The sequence below is a fragment of the Canis lupus genome, chromosome 7, assembly GCF_011100685.1.
Source record: "Canis lupus familiaris isolate Mischka breed German Shepherd chromosome 7, alternate assembly UU_Cfam_GSD_1.0, whole genome shotgun sequence".
Classification (NCBI taxonomy): Eukaryota; Metazoa; Chordata; class Mammalia; order Carnivora; family Canidae; genus Canis; species Canis lupus.
The window spans coordinates 36,678,911-36,705,941 of record NC_049228.1 but is presented as its reverse complement, the minus strand read 5'-3'; the positions used below and the strand labels follow the sequence as shown (position 1 = coordinate 36,705,941).

Here is a 27,031-nt window from a genome sequence, read left to right as displayed (position 1 = left end):
GTATAGGCTGAGCAGGAGGCAGTTACAGGAGTACAGGAGATGGACTGGCTTTCACCAGGAGGTTGACATGGGAGATGAAAAGAAGTGAGCAGATTCTGGACACTTTCTGGAGGCAGAATTGTCTGGACTCTGATGAACTAGATGTGGTGAGTGAGGAAGAGAGAGAAGAAGGAAGGTTTTAAAATGTCTCTCAGGCTTCTGATCTGAGCATTTGAGTTGATGAGATGGGAAGGAGGGAGAGAAAAAGAACAGGTTTGGGGGCAGGACTGAGTCATGTGAAGTTTAAGACATGTCACTGGAAGAGACTTATGCTCACTGAAATACAGTTTTAGAGAAAATGAATGTCATGCTAGGGCACTTCCGAGACATGGCTTCGAGAGATGTGGGTGACGAGGAGGAGGAGTGGGGACGTGTGCCTAGCCAAGTGGCCCCTTTAGCAAGAGTCGCCACCTGGGGGTCAGGGGCACAGCGTCCATAGGCAGCATGACTGCGCATATTTAAATCGAGAAGCACAGGTATTTGTAATGATGATTTTGTGAAGATGCCAAAGCCTGTTTTACAGAGTGACTGTCCAGTGAGAACGTATTCTGAAATTGAATTAATTTGACACCCGGGAAATTCTTTTTTTTCTTTTTTCTTTTTTTTTTTTTTTAAAGATCCATACCAAAGATTTTATTTATTTATTTATTTTTTATTTTTATTTTTTATTTTTTGATAGTCACACAGAGAGAGAGAGAGAGAGAGAGAGGCAGAGACACAACACAGGCAGAGGGAGAAGCAGGCTCCATGCACCAGGAGCCCGACGTGGGATTTGATCCCGGGTCTCCAGGATCCCGCCCTGGGCCAAAGGCAGGCGCCAAACCGCTGCGCCACCCAGGGATCCCGACACCCAGGAAATTCTATAGTATTTTAAAATTTATGTTTCTAGGCACCTAACTGCAGAATGTTTGGGTAACAAATAGGTCTGTAGCCAGCTCTGTGAGCCAAAAAAAGGATGGTTACCTGTAGAGTTCCTTGTGCAGATCACAGGATGTTATCGAGGGAAATATTTCTTAGCCATCGCTGGCTGGGACAGTCGTCCTTGCATTGGGATGGTCCCACGTTCCTTGGACAGTGTCCATTTCCATGCGCAGCTGATGGGCAGGATGTGGCTTTTATTGAGAACATAAATACAATTCTTTAGTACTTTTGTTCTCTCTCTTGCCCTGACAAAGAAGGTAGCTGTTGCCCCTCATCCTTTCCCCCTTCCAGATGTACCCAATAAGTTACTTATTCTCACCTCACTTTATTTGGTTAAAAGTCTTATGGAAGCAAGAGGGATAAGCTAATGTCTGCACTTCCATCATTTAGCAGACATGCAGGACTTCGCTTGTGTTTAATAAATATTTGCAGACCGGCCTAATACCCTGTGCCGAAGATGCCCTGGGGTACGCGGCCTCCTGAAATTCTTTCCACTGCTGTGTCTGTAAACGTTCTGCTCTAACCTCAGAAACAGGATTAGCATCCCAGCGAAAGCAGCAAAGAGTATGGCTATTTTGTCAAAGTGCTGTACACTTTGAAGATACTTGGAAGGTGTTTTCTGTAGGGTTGCCTCCCCCTAGGCACCTGCCTTTCCTGACTTTCCCGACTTTCCCCTTCTGTAGCCGAGACAGTAGTGGGGTCTGTGGCCCTGGAGCCCCTCGGCCTGTGTGGGCAGCGGGGTGCTCTTCACAAGCCCAGTGTCTCTGGGCTCTGGCCCAGAAGCAGCCCCGAAAGCTCCCACTCCTATTCCCCTGCAGAAACCTTAGTCTCATGGCCAAGCCTGATCCTGGGGGGAAGCAGCCCGGAAACAGTTCCTTCTTGAGCAGGGAAGACCAAGTGTTGGTGAGCAACTAGCCATCTCCAGCACTTCCCATGGTATAGACATTATCCTGCACACTTTGCAGATGAGGGAATTGAATTTGGAGAGGTTCATTGACTTGACTTGCCCAAGATCACCAGGTTTTAGGTGGGAAGGCACAGATTCTACTCTGTTGTGTCCGATCCCAAAAACTCTTCACCACATCGCCATGGAATGCTTTGTCGTTATCATAGAACACCGAATTTATGGTGGCACTGCATGTGTGTTAACTCGCTTGTGGCTTCAGAAGCACATCCCCAACCACCAGACTTAACCTAGCCAGCTGCAGTGCTTCATGACTGAGTACCAGGATCAAAATGTGGTGTAACCCTAAGGAATCAGAATCTGATGTCCTTGACCTCTGCTTTCAGGGTATAGAGGTGAAGACAAGAAGACAATCTGGTTATCAGAGTCTTATTAAAACATTCTAGGGACAACCTGGTCAGAGGACATTCAGATCACTGCCCCCTGCTAACCTGGTACAATTACAGCGGAGCGTGGGTCAGAGGCATTGCAAGGCTGGTGGTCATCACGGAGAAGGCACATCAGTGGTATCTCGCCTGCACTTAGCAAGGCAGCAGAGTGTTCAGTGCAGACTTGCCTTCAGCGGGGCTTTGGGGTCTGCATACCTTTTGGTCGCTTGCCAGCCATATAACCTCGGACAAGTTTCTCAATCTCCCCAAGCCTGAGATTTCTCATCCATAAAGTAGGGTTCATTAAACTCACTTCAGAGCATTGCTTTAAGTATTAGTGATCCGCTGAGCCAAGGGCCTGCCACAAAGTAGCATCACGTTCTCCCTCAGGAAGAATAATACAGACTCATCAGATTAGAGTGTATGTTCTGTTAATAGACTGTGTAAACTCAAATTATACAATAGCTAGTTTGGGTGCAACTAGGTATTCAAACGAAACATTGACATTTTTATATGTTGTTTTAATAGTCCTTATGATAAATGTCAACAAAGTATACTTTTTAGAGACACTTGGTTTTTACACATACTTTGAGAGGTAATAAAATCTCTCGTTAATACTAATAACATTCTAATGGGGTGAAAAATTAGCAGTGTAACAAAAATAAGTCACCTTGCTCTTTTCCTAATGTAATCTGAATTTTCAAACAACAGAGAGGAATGCTGTTGGTATTTAATCAGGGATTTGCATGTGCCTTTGATAGATACCATTTATCTCAAACAGAGGAGGTCATACTCTTGGCTTTTTCCCTCTCACCAGTTGGTTGGGATTTCCTCAGAACCCCTTGCCCTTTGCAGAGTTTGTGTGCTCTTAAGTAAATGAACAGAGTATATACTTTTGACTTGGTTTACAGCAGGGATGGCAAATCCAGCACAGAAAACAGGGCCAGGCAGATACTGTGGCTCGGCGGCTCTGCTGATTTGGATAGAGAACTTTTCGCTCAGTGTTTTCTTGGCCTGCAGTAGAGAGAGGTGGGGGCTGAGGCCTGGGGACCCCATGTACTGTCAACTCTGGCAGAACCATCTTCGCCGCTACTGTTGGAAGAAGTGGTTGCAGTGTGTTTCATTGCTAAGGATGGTTCTGTTACCCCTGGCTATCTTGTATTATTCTGTTCTGTGCCGTCCCCTGAAGAGTCGTTAATTAATTATTATGACTAATGCTCACAGTGACCCTATGCTAATTTTAATTCATCCAAGACTCTCAATTTCTTAAAGAGAAAATCTAGCAGTTATTTTTATTATATTTTGCCCCCTATTCTGACTTAACAAAGAGAATTCACAAGTACTTTTTTTTTTTTTTTTTTGAGGAGAAAGATCAGTTTAAGTAGTACTGCCAAGGTACCATGTTATTAACTGGGGAAACCATCGTCATGACACACTTTAGAGGTTATTCTCACAGAACACAGCAGCAATCACTGAAGTCTGAAAGTCTGCCAGTTTTATGGTGCAGAATATTACCAGCCTCTCTTTGATCAGGAACAGGAAGAGGCGACGTTTCCTCAACGGTCCGTGGAGACATCTTCTAGCACATGGAAAGACACGGACCTGAGAAGGTCATATTTGACAACATGGGAAGGACGTGGGCAACACAGAGTTATTAATCAGGATATGTGAAATGTGTGTTTCTTGTCTACCATCTACCTTTGTGATGTGGGTATTGTTCTATCTGTCTTACAGTATAGACAACTATAACTCCATTTCCGAAAGGTTGGTTAACTTGAACAAGGCCATGAGATTAAAATATGTCAGAGCCAGAATGTAAACCCACAAGGACCAGACTTCAAAGTCCATACCTCATGCTTTGCCTCACAGGGCTTTCAAACACACATATTGGTAACAAAATTACTTGGCCTTGACCTTCTTTCACCCTCTGCTTTGGAGGGTGCCCTTTTTCATTATAATGCAAATTCCGAATCATTTTGTTGACCAGAGAAGTTCTAGCCATTCCTTCTTAAAAAAGGAGTTTGAGACCTGCAGGACAATGCCATTTCTGTTGTCTGATGAAGGGCATTTCAGACAGAGGACCCAGCATAGGCAAAAGCATGGAAGGGAGGAAGTTGCAGGGTTAGTCAGGAAATGAAGAGTAGTTCAGCAGCCTGTACCTGCGGGGCAGGGTCTAGTCATGACAAGGCTGAAAACCTCCCCAGCTGCTGGTAAGCAGAGGGGTGACATTTTGAAGGGGGAGCAAAGTGCTGAGAGCTGTGTCCTGAGATTGTTCCCATGGCAGTGTAGATCGAAATGCGCTGAGTTAGACTTGAGGGAGAACTGACTATTCTCCATGTAAGCTGTTAGGGAGTTAGTGAAATCTGGATTTCTATTTCTTTGGTTCAGGAACCATTAAGTGTGTCACAGAAATTTCCCAGAGCTATGAACAAACACTGTATCATACTGATCAAGGATGTGAAGCTTGGGGTGGTTAAGGAACACGCATAAGCCATAAGGTGGATGCTCAAAATTGAAATATTCCTCAGAAGTGGTGAGTAAGGAGTGGAAATATGAAAACATGAACTCCTCCCACTCTCCTATCTGCTGCCTCGCACCAACCATTCCACTGAAACTTGATTTCTCCTATGGCTTTTGGGGTAAAATTAGTCACAAATGGAATTATTCAAAGAATGATGCATTTACTTTGCATTTAATACTCTGCCATTAACCCTCTGTTTTGGTCTTTGATCTTGGTTGCTTTAATGAAGAAGAAATTTTTGAGTTATGCCTGCCCCTGCTCTGAAGGCCCCCAGGAAGTCTGTGGCACACTGTCAGCCGCCCACTTGTGAGCTTTCCAGATGAACAGAGTCTGGGTTACAGATGCTTCATTTTGTTGGCTCAATACACATCACACTAGGTATAGCCACCAGATGTGATCATGGGTCAACATTTTTTGCTTCTCAGACTACAACAGTTTCACAGTATGACAGATTTGGGGGAACAACCCCACATTTCCAGATGTGCCCCTGTGCCATTGATTTTTCCCAGACATATTGTTCGCAATCACTCATTAGACTCATTAGGTAGTGATTGATCACTAGCTCTGTGCCTGGCTTTATCTTTGGAGTTTGGAATATTAAACTTCTTTCTAGTTCATCTATCCAGTAACTTGTTTATAATCTTAAAAGCAAGCAAAAAGAAAAGACTTGCAGAAACATTCAGTCATATTTGAAATAGGTATATTCCTACTTGACAGTGAAATATATAAAAAGCTATAATAATACAGTGCTAGGATACCATGTAAGAACAGGAGTTATAGTGGGATAGAAATCTTTCAGCCTCTCTCTTCCCTCAAAACTCATTGATCACCATGCAAGACAAGGAGAACGAAGATTAGAAACACAGATGCTACTTTGGATGAGATCAGGAGCAATCTGTAACATCGGTCCACCAACAGTTGGAAGCCAGAAACCTTGGAGGCTTGATAGCTGCATTAGAAGAGTGGAGCCAGGTGAGATCTGAGCACCTATATCCATGGCTCTCAGGGAGAAGCAAGCAGATTTACTGCCAAACTCTGTAAAGACTCAGAAATTAAAGACACCAGGTAGTGACGAGGATGAATTGATGTGGGGAGCTTGCAAGAGAAGTGTTGGAGACATGCAAAAGGTCTTCCCCTCCACCCCTGCCAACCACTGGTGGCACTCATTCACTGATCTTCACATTAAGGCCTCTGGGACAGGGCCCCAGGCCTCAGGCACAGCAGAAGTTGAGGATAAGGAGGCCATAGATTATCTGAAAGTCTGTCTCCCCAAGGACCAGACCTGTAACAGTCAGGTTTATACTTCCTGTTGATTAAATCAGAATTTAAAAAATATCTGTGGCTAGAAAAAAGTTTGGAAGGAAATATTCCATAATTTTAGCTCCAGTTAGAGAACTCTTGATGATTTGTTTAACTTTTTCCCCGTTTTGCACATTTTTTGTTGTGTGTATTACTTGCATGCTAAAAATAGCAAAATAATTCAGAGAAACAGTAATCGTGATGAAGGAAAAAGGAGGAGAAAACTTTATCAAGGCTTAGTTAATTTGCTCCTGAAAATCATCTTTTTTTTTTTTTTAAAGATTTTATTTATTTGAAAGAGAGAGCATGAGCGAGGGGAGGAGCAGAGGGAGAGGGAGAAGCAGACTCCCCTGCTAAACAGGGAGCCTGATGAGGGACTCCATCCCAGGAACCTGAGATCATGACCTGAGCTGAAGGCAGATAGATGCTTCACCACCTGAGCTACCCAGGTGCCCCTGAAAATCATCTTTTTTTAAAAAAATGAATAAACTTTATTTTTAGAGCAGTTTGGGCTTACAGAAAGTACAGAGAGTTCCAATACACTCTCTGGCCCCACACAAGTCCAGCTGCACCAATAGTGACAACTCCAAACACAGTGCTGCTACACTTGCTATAATCAGGGAACTTGAAGTGGCACATAGGGTTTGCTCTTGGTGGTGTGCATTCTCTGGGTTTGGACAGATGGATAATGACATGTACCCACCAGTACAGCATCACAGAGCGAGGTGTCCTGCCCTACAGATCCTCTGTGCTCTTCCTAGTCATCCCTCCCTCACTGCTAACCCCAGTAACCACTGATCTTTTTACTGTCTCCATGCTTTTGCCATTTCCAGAATTGTCTCATAGGTGGAATGCTACAGTTTGTAGCCTTTCAAATTGGCTTCTTTACTTAGTAAATTATATGCACTTAAGGTTCCTCCATACCTTTTTATGGCCTGATACCTCATTTCTTTGTAGCATGGTCCGTTGTCTGGATGGACCACAGTTTATCTCTTTGCCTACTAAAGGACACCTTGATTGCTTCCAGGTTATGAATAAAGCTGCATTTTACATGATTCCACTTTCTGTCTTCTTAAAGTACCAAGTATACTTAAAAAAAAAATATATATATATATATATATATATATAATTTATTTATTCGAGAGAGAAAATGTGAACAGGGGGAGGAGCAGAGGGAGAGGGACAAGCAGACTGCACCGAGCATGGAGCCTGATGTAGGGCTTGATCCCAGGACCCCAAGATCACAATCCCACCTGAAATCAAAGAGTTGGGTGCCTAAGCCACTGAGCTGCCCAGGTGTCCCTCAAGTATGCTTCTTTTAAAACTTTTTTTAAAAGTGGTTGCCCTAGAGTTTGCAACATAAATATACATTTATAAATAATCCAAGTCTACTTTCAAATAACTCTATACCACTTCATGGGTAATGTGAGTGCCTTATAATAATAAGAAAATAATTCTAATCTCAGCCTCCTGTTCCCTGTATAATTGCTGTCATCCATTTCACTTATATTAAGCATACATAATTCAATGAATTATTTCTGTTATTTTGAACAAACTTTTGTTAGATCAATTAAAAATAAGAAAAATAAAAATTTGTGTTTTACTTTCAATTGCTCCTTCTGTGATGCTCTTCCTTTCTTTATGGAAGAGCTCTTCCTTTCTTTATCTAGTGGGTAAAAGGAACTGCTATAAATAGACCTTTAAAAAATATATGCATTTATTTATTTGAGAGAGAAAGAGAGAATCTGGGCAGCCCAGGTGGCTCAGCGGTTTAGTGCTGCCTTCAGCCCAGGGCATGATCCTGGAGACCTGGGATTGAGTCCCACATCAGGCTCCCTGCATGGATCCTGCTTCTCCCTCTGCCTATGTCTCTGCCTCTCTCCCTCTCTCTCTCTCTCTCTAATAAATAAATAAAATATTTAAAAATAAATAAATAAAGAGAGAATCTCAATAAAATTCCATGCTGAGCTCGGAGCCTGACATGGGGCTCGATCCCGTGACCCTGAGATCACAACCCTAGCTGAAACCAAGAGTAGACAGTATAACTGCACCATCCAGACACCCCCAAATAGACCTTCAATAACATAATAGGTGAGGTCTGAGGGACTGGGAAGCCTCTGTAGGCGTGTGATTAGGTCCCGCAAACTTGACCAATGCTTCTCAGTTTTTAACCCCACTTGGAGGGGACAAGATGTCTGAAATGATCTGGAGTTGGTTATTTCACTTCCCTAGGTTGTTAGGCTCTGGTGAAACTCCAGCAGGGTAGTCTGTATTAAAATAGTTTCTCCTGATGTCAGCCCTGGTAAAAAAAAAACAGAATACAGTGACAGTTTTCAAAGTGGTTGCCTTTCTCTCCCTCTGCTGGAAGCATAAGATGTTTTTTCTCTGGTATTAACTCTGAGGGTCTGGTAGAGCTCTTGGAGGTTAAACTCACAAAAGTGTGGGGGCGCTTCAGACTGGGTCTCCCTAGAAATTTTGACTCTCAGACTTGTGCACATGTAGTTTCCAGCAGTTCATCTGTTACAGTTTAGGTTTTCCTGGTCCTGCACTGGGTCTTGCTGGGGTTTGTGCTTCTATAAGCTGTGATTCTCTGTATCTGGCTCCCCAGTTTTGGGCAGTAGTCTGCCCCGTGATCTGACCGTTCTTTTTTCTTTTTTAAGATTTTATTTATTTATTCATGAGAGACAGAGAGAGAAGCAGAGACATGGGCAGAGGAAGAAGCAGGCTCCCTATGGGGAGCCCAATGTGAGACTCAATCCCAGGACCCGAGGATCATGCCCTGAGCCAAAGGCAGACACTCAACCACTGAGCCACCCAGGTGCCCCTTGTCTGATGGTTCTAAGAAAAATGGTTGATTTTACAGTTTGTTTAGCTTTATACTCATTAGGATGGATTGGTGACTTCTCTGTCCCTTACATACTAGAGTGGAGAACCAAGTCTCATCCTGTTTTCCAGATGGGGCTTTGGGCAGTTTTATTTTCTTTCAACACAATGCCAGCAGCACAAACTGCTTGGCAATCCAGTGGTTTTTAGTTTTATAAGAGCGTATAAAGAAGGACCTCATATCTTACCCGGTAAACTTCCCTTGACTCTTTTATAGTTCAAGTAAAATCCAAGTTTCTGGCAAGATCTGAAACTGTAGCTTTTTCGGTTTTGTCATGTATTTAAAATATACCAGAAGTAAGCCCATGAGAGACATTATCATGTATTAAGGGCTACTGTGATTTTTCCTCTATCGATGTTCCTTGCAACACAGTGAAATACAGAGATGATTGGTTTTACAGCTGTTAAGGTCAATCTCTGGCCCATGATTTCATGTCCCTGTTTTCTCTTTACTGTTCAGCACAGCCAGCATTTGGTGTTCTTTTTCTCCTTCCCCCACCTCATCTGGTTGATATGTTGATAGGACCTTGGCCAGGCTGCCTGGCAACTGAACCAAAAGCCATATGGCTTGTTCAATCAGAAGGAATGTTCAGGAATGACATAACCACGTGGACAGCCCTGCGCAAGATCTTCAATCGCAGAAGCATTGAACTTTAGAAGGTGGGTGGTGATCACCTTGTCCTTCCCCTTGTTTCACAGTCCTGGAACCAGCATTAGCAAGATTGTGTCTCTGGAACATCACATTCTCCAGCCATTTCACGTATAGTCACCCTGCAAGATAAATAATAAAGAGAAATGAAGGAAATTAAGCCACTTGCTTCAAGTCCCAAGGGTAGTGCTAAAAACAGAATGAGAAGTGAGATTTGTTACCTGCTGCCTTTGAATCTCACCATGAAGTCAGTGGTTTGGAAACCTATTTTTTTCTCTACCACCAACCCCTTCTTGTGTCAAGTGCTGGGCAGTGTCCTATGTAAAGCAGATTAAAAAAAAAAAAAAAGCTGCTGGCCCATGTGGGAGGTTCTGTGGGCGATGTGGTCTGAGGAGTGAGACTCTGCATCCAGGCTGCCTGGCATCTCCTCTGTAAAGTGAGCATAACCCTTGCACCTTCCTCAGATCAGTGCCACAAACATCAACCAGAGCAGCTCCCCGCTGCAGCAAATATACACTCTCTCCATCCTCTCCCCGGTTCATCTGAAGAGTTTTTACCAAGAACCTTACCAGATTCCATGCCAAGATGTTCGTGAGGATTCCTGAGGGCACTGTGTGAAAACGACTGTACTAGGCCATGCATCTTAATATGCAGGATGTTGTTCAGAGCTGGAGTGGAAAAAAAATGGAATTATATGAGAGCTTTCAAATTTTCCATTACTGACATAAACTCTTCCAGAAACACCAGGTAGGAAAGAAGGATGATTCATTTGAGGGTCCAGTTTAGAGAGCTCATTAGTGACTCTTCTGTTTTTCCTTCCTTCACTGTCTTGAATGTTTGCAGCTGTGTCTCACTTAGCATCTTGTGAAAGCCAATCCTTTAGGGGGAAAGGGTGGGAAGACAATGTGAATCCAAAATGCTGACAAGATAAAGTGTACTCTTTAAAGCTCATTCCCCTTAAAAATGAAGTTATCACCCAGACATCTTCTCTTAGGCAGCTGATGTGGAGAAAGTGGAAAACTTAAGAAAATTGTTTGCTTGAAAATGACGTCTCTGGAAATCAGGGTTGACTCAGTTTATATCAGAAGAATGGGCACATACAGCTCTGCCGGGGGTGTTCAGGAGAAACTGTTCTGTTGTAGCACCTGAAAGAGAATCAAGAGTAGGTCATGAACACTATCTTGTGATTATCTTCTGTTTTTTTCAGTTGCCTGCAAACATGTGAACCTTAGCTAACTCCACCTTGCCTCAGGAATCCTCAGGAACATCTGGGAGAATTTTAACACGCTAAATTGATTTTGAGAGATAAAGGGGGGGTCGTTTTTTGTTTTAGTTTTAGGGTGTTTTTTTTTAATGTTGCCATTTAGAAGGGGCTACATACCACACAGGAGACCTTTGGCGTCCACATGGACTCTGCCTCAAGACAGTTAACGAATTTCCAACTGTAACAATGCCATATAATGTAATTCTCGCTTTCTCTCTCCCTGACAGATATAAAATATAATGAAAAATTTATGTAATCCAGATATGTAATGATTCTATAAATTCAGTATTTTTTTAAGATTTTATTTATTTATTCATGAAAGAGGCAGAGACACAGGCAGAGACATAGGCAGAGGGAGAAGCAGGCTCCCTGTGAGGAGCCCAATGTGGGACTTGATCTCAGGACTCCAGGATCACACCCTGAACCAAAGGCAGGTGCTCAACCACTGAGCCACCCAGGCACCCCTATAAATTTAGTATTAAAGTAATTTCTACAGCTAATTTCTGACTGGTCTTTCTCTTCACTTCTCCTTGCTACTGTCACCAACACTATTAGCTGGTTTTCATGACAGGATCATTTTCAGGCAGAGCAAAGATTCTTGCCACTTCACCTGTTTCTGCTTTTATTACAAACAGCCAAGAATAATAAAGCCTATGAATCATCGTCGTTAATTAACGGACCTTTTCCTGTGGACATCAGCTTTACAACAAGGAGGATCCAGATACCTTTCTCAATAAAATTACAAATGATTACATATCTTGGACCTTCAGCATCAAGCATGGTCACATATGGAAGTGTGAAATCCAATGAACACTAAGTGTCTGTCGTATCTGCAGCCAATTAAGTTTTCTCTCAATACCAATTTCTTTTTGGACTCTGATTTTACCTTCATTCATTTATCCTGTTAATTTTTTCCCCAAAAGCATCCTGTCCACTGCATTCAAATAAAATATGTAGATTTTACTCATTTTCTCTGGCACATTATTATTCTTTATTGTTTAGAAGAGGAACCATGAGACCCAAGAGAGTGTTGGCACAGGATGGGCACTGAGGACTTCAGGCCTCAGTGTGTCATGTAAGAACACGGTAAATGGTGGGAAAACGTACAGGAAACTTTTCTCAGACGTAGAGTAAGAGGCCATCTGGCTAGTCACCTCTACCCACGTCTTTTCTCTTTTCATTTTGTAAATGGGGAAAGTCATCTCTTGTAAAGTCATACCCAGCCAATCAGGACTGGATCCCAGGTCTTCTGACTCCCTTACCTGTGCTCTCCCTGTTGTGTTTCCAAGATGTTGGTTCATCCTCTTCAGAAAACTCACATTAGGAGCGGTCTGTAGCCACAGGTCATTGGAGCTGGAATGGATGTTTGAGCTTATTGAGGCCCCTCTCTCCCACCTCGCCTACTGTCAGCAGATGGTGACCAGTTCTGGAAGGTTACTCTCTTGCTTCTGCTTAATCACTGACATGAGCTCGACCACTTTGGTTTTTAAAGGTTCTCTGGGGTTTCCTGATTCTCCTTCTGCCTATGTCTCTGCCTCTCCCTCTGTGTCTCTCATGAATAAATAAATATCTTAAAAAAAAAAAAAGATGCCTCCAGGTTTAATTTTTCCTGCTTTGGAGCATAAGGATCAGAAAAAACTTTGGTAGAGATCTCATACAGGGGGTGTCTGGGTGGCTCAGTGGTTGAGTGACTGCCTTTGGCTCAGGTCGGGATCCCGGGTTCCTGGGATCAAATCCTGCATCAGGCTCCTCGCAGAGAGATTGCTTCTCCCTCTGCCTGTGTCTCTGTCTCTCTCTGTCTCTCAAGAATAAATAAATAAAATCTTTAAAAAAAAAAAAGAAAGAAAGCACCTCATACAGTCCCCAGCTGACTGTAGCTATTAATAAGTGTTGGTTTCCATTCTTTTCCTGAAATCTCTGTAATAATTGTGCGCAGAGTCCCTACCTTGGCTGTTATAAACCCTGACATCAGACTAGTGTTTTCTTGCAAGGATCCTGTCCTTTATACCTAAGCACACAATTCTAGATTTTGGAGTTAAATTAAGTCTGAAGTAAAGATTTCCCTCATTACTTCCTAAGGCTTGAGAGAGAAAGTAATTAGTAAGGTAGGCTATGGCTTTTCCTGATCACCTGCTTTTAAGCAGGGTAACTAACAGAGTTAGATTGTGAGGATCTTTGGAAGACATAGACAAAAGGTCAGGGAAGGTACTGGATTTGATTGAAATATGTGGAGGAGACCGTATTGATATGACAGATATATTTTGCTTGAAGAAGGATTTGGAACCTACTCAAATCTAGTAGCATATTTCCGGAGCAGAGAGTGTACATGAGCCAAAGCACATGTAAGAAATGTAGCAACCCGGGGAAAGAATGTAAAAGAAAGAGTTTAATTATTTACAGTGAAGTAATAGTTCAAATTTGAGAGGAAAGGGCCTGGCCTCTCTTGAATCCCTTCCCAGGGGTTATTGCCAGAAGCCAGAGAAATGCAGAAGAGAAGGGAACCTGGGTGGGAGGGTGTGAGTGGTGATGGGACAGAGAAAAGAGGATGATTTGGTTATGGGAACAGAAATGAAGGAAAAAATGATGTGCCGGCTTTGTTTGTATTTCTATTATGTCTGCTGTGTAAGGATCATGGCTTTTCTCCTGACTTCCTTCCTTCCTTCTTTCCTTCCTTCCTTTTTAGGGGACTAAATATTTAGGTCTAAATTATGACCATGGTAAAATGATGAAGTCAAGTCAAAGTGAGATGAACTTGCGTGAATAATCCTCAGTTTCATGGAGAAACTTGTCTGTAGTTGATAGTCTTTTCTTTACCTTTGGATGTAATTTCTTTTCATTATTTTCCATACCGGCTCTTTTGAAAGTAATTGGCTAACGTTGCAGATAAACACATACTCATTTGGTTTGGCATCGTTTGTTTTCCCCTGCATCTTCACCGACAGCATTATCCTGAGAATTAGTTTCTATTTCAGTAAAATGGGAAGTAGACTAATAGCATACCGGGATGGTGATCATTTTTCTAGGGTCTTGCTTCTGCCAAAGAGCTGACATCAAATATGTTAAAAAGGCGACAAGCAGGGTAGCTTGACTGCCTTAAAATGGGTATGCAATGTTCAAATGGTGACACAGTGAGAGACAAATCATTGTCCAACAAAATGTGATTATCAAGGAATTAAGTCAGAGCTTGAGATAGCAAGGCAGAGAAGAGAATCAAAAAGCCACCTCTTGCCCCCATTCCTAAGGCTGTCCCAGGTGTACCAGAGCAGGCTCATCCGAAGAGAGGCATAGCAAAGAAGGTAGAGTGGGCAGGGCGAGAGGAGAGTTGTGGGAGAAAGAGGGATGCCTCTCAGAAATAAGCAGCTAGAATTAACACTATCAGAAATTATACCTGTCCAGGTGCCTGGATGGCTCCGTGGTTGAGCATCTGCCTTTGGCTTAGGTTGGAATCCCAGGGTCCTGGGATCAAGTCCCACATCAGGCTCCCTGCAAGCAGCCTACTACTCCCTCTCCCTGCATCTCTGCCTCTCTCTATGTATCTCTCATGAATAAATAAAGAAAATCTTAAGAAAAAAAATTAATTAGACCTGTCTGCCGAGCTTGTTGCAGGTAGACATAGCACAGTTGCCATTTTGTCCTCTAATCAGCTCAAATGATCTGAGTTGTCAGTTTATCTGACTCTCTGGTCCACTACTAGCCTTAGAGGCTAACATGGCTTTGTGGATAAATGTCTCAGATGTTTACTGAGCATGTCTTGGGCTTGGGGGAGGAGCCCATGATGAGTCAGTGATATTTTTTCCTCAAGTCTATTTATCTATTCAAAAAATATTTATAGAGGGCCTACTACATGCCAGACATATTAGAAGATCCAAGTGTAGAAAATACTTTGATTTGTTTATGTAGCCTCCTGATAATGAACAAGTTAGGTCATTCTCAGTGTTTTGCATTAACAATGTTACTGTGGACATTATTCTCAGATGTGCCATCCAGAGCTCATTTGCAAGAGGTTCTCTTAGGTAGTGCAAATGAATGAACTATAGTTACATGCATCAACATATGTGAATCATACGAACATAATGTTGAGCCAAAAAAACAAAAACAAACACAAAAAATTGCAAAATAATAAATGCAGTATGATTCCATTTATAAGAAACCAAAAGCATGCAAAACTAAACAGTATGTTGTTTAGGGATTCATGCATATGGGATAAGACTGTTATAAAAACAAGCGGATAAGAAACACAAAATTAAGATAGTGATTACCTCTGGAAGATGGGGAGGGAATGAGATGGGCAGGAGCACAAAGGATATTGTCCTGTTCTACCAATACTCTAAGTAAGGTATGGGGGATTTCTATTTATTCAGTGGATAAACGGAAGCTTGATGTACATTATAAATACTACCATATATGATATACAGTTTTCCCCCACTATCTGAAAGTAGAGCATTCCTTATGAAATCTTTACTAATTTTAAATGATATAAAAGCAGAGAAGCAATTACCATTAATTTATATGGAGAAATTTTTGAGCATTCTCAGAGCCAAAAAATAACCTCTCAGGCTTTTCTGATACCTTAAGACGCGTCTTGCTAATGGATGCACAAAATAAATTTTAAAGGCAGGGGCCACACAGAGAAAGATGCTCACAGACACAGGTCATAGGTCACCAGGTCTGATGGCTGGATGCTGAGATGCTGAGTGTAGTTCTCTAGGAGGAGCTGGGCGGGGCACTCTTGCTGCTGGAGATGGGGGGTTGGGGGAGCCTTATACAGCTCCCTGCAAAATAAATGCTGAACGCTGTTTTGTTTTTTGTCTTTATTGCATAAAGTGGAATCTTTGCCAGCTTCCTTCTGGTTAGTGAAAACAGGTACTAATTTTAACATAGGTCTTTTTGTAAAAGCAAAGTGGTGTAATGTGAAATTTTGAAAAGCAGAGGAAACCTATATGTATACACTTATGTATAATATACATTAAGTTTTATATTTATATTGGAAATATTTAATTTTTCATTTAAAATATTTTCTAGAGGGAGATGTGTATCATGACCTCTGGAAATTTATGGTTTATTGAAAAAGAAAAGACATATGAGCAAATAAATGCCATAAAGCTCTTAAGAGCTAGGACTTGGAGTGTTCAGTTGCTTCTAATCTAGTGGTAGAGATTGACTTTCACATAATTAGCTTCAATTCAGAGTAGAACGTGGTAAATGCTGTAGTTTATATGTGAAAAAAGTACTATGAAAGTATAGAGAAGTAAAATTAGTGGGATATAGGAAACCTTCTGAAGGAGGTGTCCCTTAAGTTGTGTCTTGAAGGCTGACTAAAATTATGAGCAGCTAAGACAGGGATCAAAGTATTTTTGAAATAGGAAGCATACAGACAAAGGCACAGAACTGAATAAGTGCAGGGCATGACTAGGGATAGCAAAGAAGCCAGTGTAACAGAAACACATGGCGTGTGTGGGGGTACAGCAGGAAGGTAGGGTGAGGGCAGAATGTGGAGAACCTTTGATGTCATGTTGAAGAGTTTTGTCTTTTTGCTGGAGTCACTGGGTAGATCTTCTATTTCTCTTTTCTGGCAGTTTGAAGGGTGGATTGACAAAAGACAGGGTGGGCAGGCAGAGAGCCTACCTTGGAAAGTTGCAAGCAAGAGATCTTAAAGGTCCAAGACAGGTGACAGCAATAGGAATGAATAGAAAGGGGTGAATGTGTGAGAGTGACACAGAGATATGACCTGATGGGCAACTGAAGATGGAATGATCTACCACTTTCTTTCTTTCTTTTTAAGATTTATGTATTTTAGAAAGAGAGAAAGAAAGTGGGGGTAGAGGCTGAGGGAAACGAAAAGAATCTCAAGCTGACTCCCCAATGAGCACAGAGCCTGATGCAGGCAGGGCTCCATCTGAGGACCCCGAGATCATGACCTGAGCTGAAATCAAGAGGAGGTGCTTACCGACTGAGCCATCCAGGCGCCCCTACCACTTTCTTTATTTGCTTTGTGGCCTTGGTTTTGCACTGACTCCTGGGTCTGTCTCATGTTTCATCTGCAGCCTTAATTTACATAATTGCCCAGTAGCTTGCACCTAGGGAAAGGAGTTACCAACTGCATTGTAGTTGCCATCTTGAAAACACTTGTCTAGGAAAGATTAGCAGTATTTGGCCACTACCAATATTTATACAGGGCAAATGATGTAAAGATTAAGGAGAAATATATTTTTCCTAATTACACCCTAGATTCCTCAGAACATTATTTAATCACATCGGTGAGTTAACCTGTAAAGGTGCCTGTTATACTACGTGTTAGTTTCTTTTCACTTAAAAGTATTATATCCATTAGCTATTTTGTTTCTAATCATTTAAGGTAAAAAGGATTATTGTGCTCAAAAAAAAGTTTAACAGAAAATGCTTTTTTTTAAATTTCAACAAAAATCATTATTGAAAATCTTTCTAAAGTTGTGTTGTGCTTTATTTTTTATTTATTGATTTTCTGTTGTGCTTTAGTAGATACAATTTACTAAACACATTTTTTAAAAAGATTTTATTCATTTATTTATTTGAGAAAGAGTGGGGTGGGGAGGAGCAGAGAGAGAGGAAGAAGCAAACAGATCCTGTGCTGTACACAGAACCAGATGATATGGAGCTTGATCCCACGACCCCAAGACCATGACATGAGCCCAAACGAAGAGTTGGACACTTAACAGACTGAGCTACCCAGGCATCCCCTAAACACATTTTAATATTACTTGCTGTTAAACTGCTGGGCTTCCTTTGTGATACATAATACTGTGGTTGAGGAACAGACAGCAGAGTAATCACAGGATGCACTTTGGAAAGTATAAGAAATTTTTGTTATTGATGCTGTTCATTCTTTAACTTTAAACCCGACACATAAGCTAATTATCTTGAGATGTGCTTTCCCTACCTCCTCTCTTCAGAATAACAGCCTGAAAAATATTTTTAGGTAATTTAAAGATTTCATATAGTTAGAGTCCAGTAGATCAACATGCAAACAAGTTTCCCAATGTAGTATGTAAATTCAAATGTGTAAGAAAAAAAGGGAGAATATCATCTTGCCTTATTTCTTTCTCCTAAATACACTGATAATAGTTTATATTATAACCAAAGAGGTCTAACTATCTTGACTTCCTCTTTGGGGAAATATCAACACTTTACCCAAAGTATTTCTTTTTAGCACTTTCTGGTATGTTTTGGGGATTTTATGATTGCACGCCTATGAAATTCCTTTGTTTTAGATTCTTAGAGCCTTTTGCTCAGCCTCTAATTGCTACCCACTCCATCTGATAACTACCTTTCTGTTTGGAATCTATTGCCTTCCTAGAACTAAAAATACTTAGACTTCACCTTGATATAGCTTGTAGGTGTTTGTGTTGACTCCTGAATAAGGCAGGACAGTTGGGTGTGTTCGAAGGCTTTCCCTGGGACAGGACACTCTCTGTGTCCCTGAGCATATTTGGGGGAATTGAGGCTCATCATTTCAGGAAGTGTTTTTAAAACTCTCTGTTGCAGTGTGTAGCCAGTACAATACCTCCTTTTACTTAGTAAGTACCTGGAATGTCTACACTAGTTTACAAAATATATCATTAGGACATGTTGACTTTCAGGGTTTCTTTTGCATAGAATGTGAGCCATGCTAGGGTGGGGAGGGTACCTTCCCTTCGTCTTAACAGGAGCCTCTTCGAAGCCAGCATCACAGTCTTCTCAAATTATTGTGATTAGAACAGTGGTAATAATGATGCCCATCACCCAATCCTCTCCCTGTTTACCTATAAACTGCCACTTCTTTCTTTTTTTTTTTTTTCTTTTTTTTTGCCACTTCTTTCATTTGCTTCAGAGAATCAGCTTTCTAATTTAATGGGCTGAACTAGGTCAGAAGAGGTCACATAAAATCATTAGTTTACTTTTTTTTCCCCAATTCTTGTCTATCTTTTATTTTTCATCATGACACTCCAAATACATCATCAGTAATTCTCTTTCCTGAGAGTCTTTGTAACTTTTTTGTTGTGGATTCATTGTTCTCTTAATCCTCTTTTCTTTTCATGCCTTGTTTCCTTTGGTTTCATTTTTTCTCCATTTCCTAAGGCGATCCTTGCATTTTAGCTCTTCAGGCTTACCTTTCATAGATATGCTTTCCTTTATTTTTCTTCTCCAAATAAGCTTCACCATAATCATCTTTACTTTGGAGCATTTCTGTTATTTTCTTTAAAACCAGCATTTCTTTAACCACCATTGACAATTTACTAATTTTTTTTTCAAAACCATTAAATTAATTCTTGTTTGACTGTTAACACTGTTCGTTGTCTCTGAATTCAAAGTTGGAAACCTCACATATGCAAATTCAGTCATGCTTGCTGTAATTATCAAACCCTGACTCCTTTAGTGAATATGTTCTATTTTGCATTTAGATGCTAGGGGAAAATGAGAAGCATGTGCAAAAGTAAGGCTGGAGGGAAAGAAAGAATCATGTTGGAATTTAATTTTTTTTTTTTTTTAAACTAAATCTGTGTATAACCCAAGAAAAGGAAAACCCGACTCTTATTTGTGGTAGTGAGCAGTAGGCTAGCTGTTGAATCTCACAAATTAGGAAGTTTGGGTGTTTTTTCTTCCAGGGGGTAATGCTGAGTAATCATTATAAAGGACAGTGTAAAGAAGTGGGGGGAGTTTTAATGGCCAGACTGCTGGCAGCTGTGTAATTGGGCATTGATTGATTGATTGATTGATTGATTATTTATCTGTTCGAGAAAGAGCAGGGTTGAGAGGACGGGCAGAGGGAGAGGGAGAAGTAGGCTCCCTCTCGAGTGGGGAGCTAGATGTGGGGCTCCATCCCAAGACCCTGAGATCATGACCTTGAGCCAAAACTAAGAGTTGGACCCTTAATCAACTGAGCCACCCAGGCACTCCATTCTGACTTTCAGTAGTTAGGATTTATCTATCATCATGAAAAAATATTTTTAAGAACATCTGAAGAGTGTGTTCGCATGATGGGGAAATGGCCACTGAGTGGACAGTTCACTCTCAGATCTCTATATAGTCCAGGAATGCTGTGGGCTCCTGGCCACTGGGGACCCTGGCTGGTATTTTAGGGGAGTACCCACTCCTTGGCATTGCACATAATACACGGGATGCAGAAACCATATTTCTACAGGGCACAGGTGCCCTGTTTTTGTTTGGTTCCTGCATAGTTTCTATATATGTCTTTATGTAGCTTTCTTCCGTTCCTGTATAGGCTGATTGTCTTGGAGGCCAGCGCTCTCAGTGAAAAATAGCCAGTGCAGATTCCAGAGCATTTAGTACCTGTCTGTACAGTTTGTCTGAATGGCTTTGAAAGCCATCTGCCACTTCTCTACCCAAACTGTCCTCCTAAGTGCTTTCTGTTGGTTATTTAGACAGAACTGTATGGTGGGCGGAAAAAGAGACATGAATTTAGGTTTTTTAAAAAGATTTATTTATTTATTTATTTATTTATTTATTTATTTATTTATGATAGAGAGAGGCAGAGACACAGGAGGAGGGAGAAGCAGGCCCCATGCCGGGAGCCCGACGCGGTACTCGATCCCGGGACTCCAGGATCACGCCCTGGGCCAAAGGCAGGCACCAAACCACCGAGCCACCCAGGGATCCCCTGAATTTAGGTTTTAAAGCAACTAATTTAAGTCCATTCCAAGGGAAATTGCCCTGTTTCATTCACTATTGAAAGAAGATGCCGGGAACACGTGTGCCTTGAGTCACCTCCAGAGTACAGCCAAATTTGGCAAAACCGTTAACTTGGCACAAGCAGTGTAACTTTAGATCAAGGTTGTATGTTGGGTTGTGAGTGACTTATGGCAACTGACTCAGAGGATGGTGAAAATAAAGTGCTGGAAGTGGTGGAGAATGAGTTTGGGTGTGAAGAGTCAGAGAGCGACCCAGTCTGTTCAGAGAGATGGAGGGGTGGCCAGAACCTGACATGGCACAAATGTCTTGCACGTAGACATCAGTTACACTGAGCACAACTTCTGTTCTGTGAGAACCTGGAGGTTCACGCAGTGATGCTGTATTTCAGTCATTCCGGGCCGTATATGTTTTCACAATTTTACATTCCTTGAACTGGAATCCATTTCACAACAGATAGCCTGATGAACTTTGCTGATGCTTCTTCTTAGGAGAACAAAATAAAATAGTGCATTTATCGAGTGTGTCTTATAGCTGATGAACTTGGGTAATAATCGATCTTGCTACTATTTCCTAAGCTCCCTGTGTGCCGGGAGCTATTCTCGCATGCATTGTTAGCTCATTTATTTCTCACGGCTTTTCTGCTTTACAGGTTTCTGATAAATTCTGCTTCTTTATTTCTGGTTTCTTCCTAATCAAAATTAATTGGCCAATAATACGGAAATGCAGACACATAATTTAGCACATTGTACCCAACATAAAAATCCTAATTCCCTGATGTTTTTAAACATGATCAAGTGGAGGCACCTGGGTGGCTCAGTTAAGTGTCTGGCTTTGGCTCCAGTCATGATCTCAGGATCCTGGGATCAAGTCCCTCATCCGGCTTCCTGCTCCATGAAGAGTCTGCTTCTCCCTTTGCCTGCCACTTCCCCGCGCCCTCCCCCCACCCCCACTCCCCGCTAGTGTTCTCTCTCTTGCTCTCTGTCTCTATAAATAAATAAAATCTTTAAAAAAATCTAATCAGGTAGGAAGGTGAAGGTGTTTGTGAAACAAGAAAAAACTATCACACAATCACATTTATTCGGGGAGGGGAGGGAGGTGGGAGGAGGGCCAGAGTGAGAGGGAGGGGTTCTTTGCAGTTCTGTCCTGATGACTCATGTATAAATACCTACAAATACTGTGACATTCACATGACAAGGTGTCAGGGTTTCATTTTCTCTTTCTTTCTTTAGCCATTTGCTCTTTTGTAGCTGATTTATCTTTCCAGCTTGCCCGAGGGAGAGAATATCCCTCTCTTTGTGGCACTAATTTGGTAATGGTGTCTGGCTGCAGTCAGACCATGGGGAGAGTGGAGAATTCAAAGGCCATCCACTTTCCTTACATCTCCCAGCTGGTCCTTGGTAATCCCCAGGCATCCTTCCTGGATGATCATATGGGGAGGCCAGCATGCCTCCCCGGGCCATGGACGCACAGAAGACTCATGTGTTTCTGAATTGAGCTGACAGATTAGAGTGCTGCCCTGCATTATTGCAACTTGTTTTTTGACAGAGTGACTTACAAAGAAATATGGCCAATAGTCAAAATCATCTTGGCTAAGAAAGGCTAAAATTTGTCAGAATTAGAGAAAAATGTGACATTTTTGTGCTTTCTTATTTCACTAGGCAGACTGGTGCAAGGGGTGGATTTTCCTACCTCCTCCCTGGTGTATAAAATAGGCCCTTGATGAATGAATGAATAAACCTCTATTTCTGAGGGCTGGGGTGCAGCACAGCACCATTCCAGACCTTGCCTGGACCTTACCACTCCCCCCAGCCTGTCTTGTGTGATTCCTTCAGGGCTGAGTTTTCTGTTCCAAAGGTTATTTTGACAAACTAAATTCTGCTGATGTGTGAGGGCAGGTGAATATCTAGCCTTAGAAGAGTGTATCGATTTCCCTTAGCCTTCTGTCCTCATCCATGGAATGAAGGCACTGTTCTAAGAGCTCCCTTGTGAGAGGACTGGAGACCCTGAGAGACTGGGAACTAGAAGTGCAGGGGAGAGGGAGCACCTACTGTGGGAGTGCTAGTGCTCCCACCTCGGACAGCACAGGTGTGCCTCAGTGAGGGCTTTGCCTTGTTGCAAACAGTGGGCTCAGTGGTATGACTTTCAGGTGGCCTCCGGAGGTGGTGGAGGAAGGCTCTGCCGACCAGTTGGTCCCGGCACCCCCGTAGGCACTCCTCGTCTGGTGCACCAACGCCTGTGTCCAGCCCCTGCATCTCCTTCCTGGCTCTGCAGAGAAAGAATTACATCATGGCATTTCAGGCACCACTGTCTTTAATATCATTCTGCTTTTTCCTTCCTCTCCACGTTCAGTGATGCAGACTAGGATCAGGACACATTCTAGAGGTTTTCAAGGGTTTTTTTTTTAAACTAAGGAAAATGTGATGGGCTTCTCTTGTAATGTCTGCATCATCAGATGTCACCACATTCACCTTTAGGAAGTCACAGTAGTCTATGTGGGTATTAAGCTTATGCCAACTTGCTTCAATGTCAGGAAAATATTTTCCAGAATTTACAATTAGATTTGTACTTTGCCTCCGTGTCACATAAGGAATAAGGAGTGTGGGTTATCCTTGTGAGTCCAGGTGGAGGTACCTCCTCTGGCACCCCGTTCTCATGTAGCCTTCTCTGACCTGGCCCTCTGCTGGGCACTGGCACTGCTGTCTTTCTGGCTGCTCCCGGTGTCGCTGAGGACAGGACTCGTGCTGACACCTTCCTGTAGCTTCAGAACCTGGTCTGTGCAGGTCGCTGAGTGGGTGTTTGTTATGGGAAGGGATGCAGACTGAGAGAGGAAGGAGGGAAAGACAGAAGGACAAGAAGAGATTTTTTGTTGTTGCATAATGATGATTGCCTTGGTTTATCAGCAATGCCATATGGAAGCCACAGAGTCTAAAACAAAGTCACCGGTACCTAATGTACTCTGTCCATCGGTATTGACTCAGCAAACATTTTTTGAGCATGCTCAGTGTGTAGACCAATCTGATCCAGGGGGAAAGGTAATGAAATACAATTTCTCCCCTCTTGGAACTCAAATAAGAAATGGCTGTAACATACAGTGCAGGACGTGGGAGCAGATTCGTGCCCAAGTCTGGGAGCACCAGCCAGAGAGCCTCCCTCCCCCAGCAAGGCAGTCACAAGGCTCCTCCAGGAGAAGAGTTGAGCTGGGCCCAAAGGCTCACGGGAGTTGAGTAGATGCAGAGAGGGGATGCTTCAAGCAGAGGGACTGGCTCGCCCTGCAGAGACAGGGAGGTGTGAAGAGTGGAAAGTGCAGAGAACAGCCCAGCAGGCAGAGAAGGAACGGAAGGAGAAGATTAGGTCAGGACCATGTCCAGTCTCAGGGCTCGTCTCCCCCTAGGCCAGGGCTTGTCTATCTTTCTTAAAGCCATGCTTCTATTTTGCTCTCCTCCTAGGAGCCCCACAAACTAGTTAAAAAGAGTTTGTTAAACTTTCCTTTTGGTAGTGGACATCAAAAAAGGAAACATATGTTTAATCTCCTTTTCCAGAATCCCTCCTCTCTTCATATTCTGGTGAACTGTGACCCAGGGAAGGGACCTCCCTGGGAACTCTTTGCAGGTCACTGGTGGAGGGGTGGAGGGGCAGCACACAGATGTTTCATCTAGGGGCCAGCTCAGGCATCTGGTCAGGAGCAAGGCTGGGGGAGAACCATTTATGTATTCATTATGGTGGCAGAAGAGACAAATGATCACACAGAAATGCCACTAGTGTGTTTTGCATACCTGGCTGGAAGGAAGCTACTTAGGAGCTGGGGTACTTAGGAGCTACCTCCAGAGAAATGGGAGGTAGTGAGGAATGAAGCCACGATTTCTCTTCTCTTTTCCTTCCTTCTGTGTCCTGAAAACAAAGGAGTGCACCCTGAGAGGTCACAAGACGGACTGTCTGACCTCAGACAGGGCTGCTAACTTCTTGTAGCCCCTGCACTGCATAGAATTGGGACCCTCGCCTGATCGGTGTCCACCCTTCCCCGTCTCCTGCTTGCATGGGTCGTCAGGCACTGGGTGTGCATAGGCCACCACAGAAGGATGGACCCACTGAGGTGCCCCCTTGCCTACTGCCACTGCCTGCCAGAAACCGCCCCTGGTCCTGATCTCCAGGACACCCCTGTGTAGCTTGGAGACAAGCTGTGTGCCCTCCTCATGGTATAATATGAGGGGCTACACTCCCTGAGGGGTCAATGTCAAGTATGATCATCATGACAAACCCTGCCACACAGAATTTCTCCTGGAAAGAGTATTCGCCTCAGTTTCCCCATAAAGTAACCCCGGCTCACGCTGGAATCTTTCATTGAGGTTTACGTGAAGCAATGGGTTAGTGTTCAGTTTTACCTTCCACATAGAACATTTTTTCTGTGGTTTCCTTTCTTCCATTAACTTGATGGAAAAACACAGCCAATCTGAGCCCCACTGTGCCTCATCCAGGTGAGCCTCGCTTGGGGAATGCCCAACACCCAGCATACTTCATTTCAGATTTTAGCACCAGGACTAAGAGACATGACCATGCAGGGTACCAGCAGTAGATTTTTGCTCCAGTTACCTGGAAAGAGAAGAATGAGACGAGATGATCACGAAAGAGAACATTTTTAGAGACTCGAGCTGAACAAAAGAATCCTTAAGTGTTATCTGTTGCAGAAAGTTGAGCTCATCGTGATAATAAACTTTGTGGACAGGAACGTGACTACATGAAATGTTTGGCAGAAAGGACACTTACGGTAGAGCTGTGGAAACTATAACAATATCCTGTAATAAATTATTTAAGAATATCGCCATATTTCTGAGCCTCGGGATGTGGGAGGAAAATTAAATGATGGAAACCATGTTAAGAGCTTTTATACTTTTATACGTACTTGACAGACATACACTGCAAATGCTTTTCTCATCATCTGAGTTATATAAGGAGGTGGAATGCCAGGGTACATCCTAAGAGGAAGGACAAATTTCTGGATGTCATTCCTGTTTTGCTTTCTCTTATCAGAGACAATTATTTCAGACATAATGGGTTCCACTGTGAGGAAAGTCCTTAGAAAAATGAAGATGTGGGTGAGCTTCCGAAGACAGACTTGTTATCCACAAGGGCTGCATTTTGTGATTCTTCATTGGCTAACGTTGGGTAGCTCCACCTTGCGAACATTTGAAACAGGAAGCAAAATTCTATGATCCTGCTATCCCTGTGCTTACAATACTGGCCTTGATATTGACTTTAACCTTTGCAAGTCATCGTGGAGTCTTTTGTGTGTCTCGTGTACACTCTTGGTGACCATGGCTGGAAATGTGATCGATACTATTGCCATTTGTGGAAACAGATAATACTTGAATTTACAGGACGTAGGACACGTGCCCAAGGGTGTTTGTGATACAGGATGTAGTAAAGCTGTGGTTCTTAATTAGATTATTTTATTGTTTACTTGGCTTGTCTTATACAGTACATTTGCAGAACCTTTAGTAATATTCATATAAAGACAGATTTTTAGTTTTCTCATTTAACAACTGGAAGACATGATTTAATTTGCTTTAAATTAGATTACTTATCAATATTGGAATAAATACTTTTTATCAGCATCTTATCAACAGTTTTTATCCATCAACATACATTCAAATGAATGGTTTTAGTTTGGGCCTTAGCATCATGCTTTTAAAACCTGATGCTTACCATTCTTATAATCCACTCTTTTCTAGAAAACCAACCAGATTAAATTTTGTAATTTTTATGTTGTTTCCAAGTGATGAGGTAAGAGAAGGTGCAAGCACATTTCAAATAACACACTGGAGACTTCAATGGCTTTCATGCCATCTGCTGAAAATAAGAGTATACACTCATTATTTGTTCTCCTTCTAGCATTTTCTAAATACTAGAGACATCTTGAGGTGGTGGAAGATTTCAAACAGATAAAAATCATTATAATGGAGCATCTTGAGTCAAATTTATAGAATTATCATTTTTAGGTTCCTCCTTTACTCGTTTTCTAGCATCCTTGCTTGCTGTGTTTAACTAGGGTCCATTAAATTTGCAATCAGAAGAGCCTATGACAGAAACATAGAAAATTTCATCAGGTCAGACTCCACAAGGCTGGCTGTGGAGTCTGACCTGATGCAGCACAGTGATGGGGCCTGAGCATACTAGCTCAGTGCCTGCTCACAAATGAAATGCTGACCTGAGCAGCACAGTGATGGGGCCTGAGCATACTAGCTCAGTGCCTGCTCACAAATGAAACGTGGAGGCTCTTCAGCTATTTCCCAACCAAGGGAAAATATACTGCACTGATTGTTCTATTGATTGATTTTTAAAGACTGAAATTGAAAAGATGCCATCCATACCTATCCTTACTGTTGTAAACCTTCTGGAATTCTGGGATTTGTGATTTTTGTCATTTGAGTGCTGCCTCCTCATGTGCCAGCTCACCTCCTTC

The 27,031-nt window shown here is 42.4% G+C and overlaps 1 protein-coding gene and 1 long non-coding RNA gene across 11 annotated transcripts in view; one reads left to right on the top strand and one right to left on the bottom strand.

Moving 5' to 3' along the window:
* The window catches only part of SMYD3 (SET and MYND domain containing 3), a 686,417-nt gene that overhangs the window by 493,872 nt on the left and 165,514 nt on the right, over positions 1–27,031 (top strand). The window lies entirely within an intron of this gene.
* LOC111096709 lies at positions 8,035–14,634 on the bottom strand. Of its 6 annotated transcripts, XR_005362247.1 has the most exons (6): positions 14,297–14,359; positions 12,171–12,261; positions 10,214–10,789; positions 9,866–9,961; positions 9,184–9,766; positions 8,035–8,411 (listed from the first exon to the last, which is right to left on the bottom strand). It is a non-coding gene; the product is annotated as an uncharacterized LOC111096709 (long non-coding RNA). The 6 variants fall into 6 exon arrangements; XR_005362245.1 differs by lacking the exons at positions 8,035–8,411; positions 14,297–14,359 and adding an exon at positions 14,493–14,634 and having other exon boundaries at positions 9,298–9,766; XR_005362248.1 differs by lacking the exons at positions 8,035–8,411; positions 12,171–12,261; positions 14,297–14,359 and adding an exon at positions 14,493–14,628 and having other exon boundaries at positions 9,298–9,766.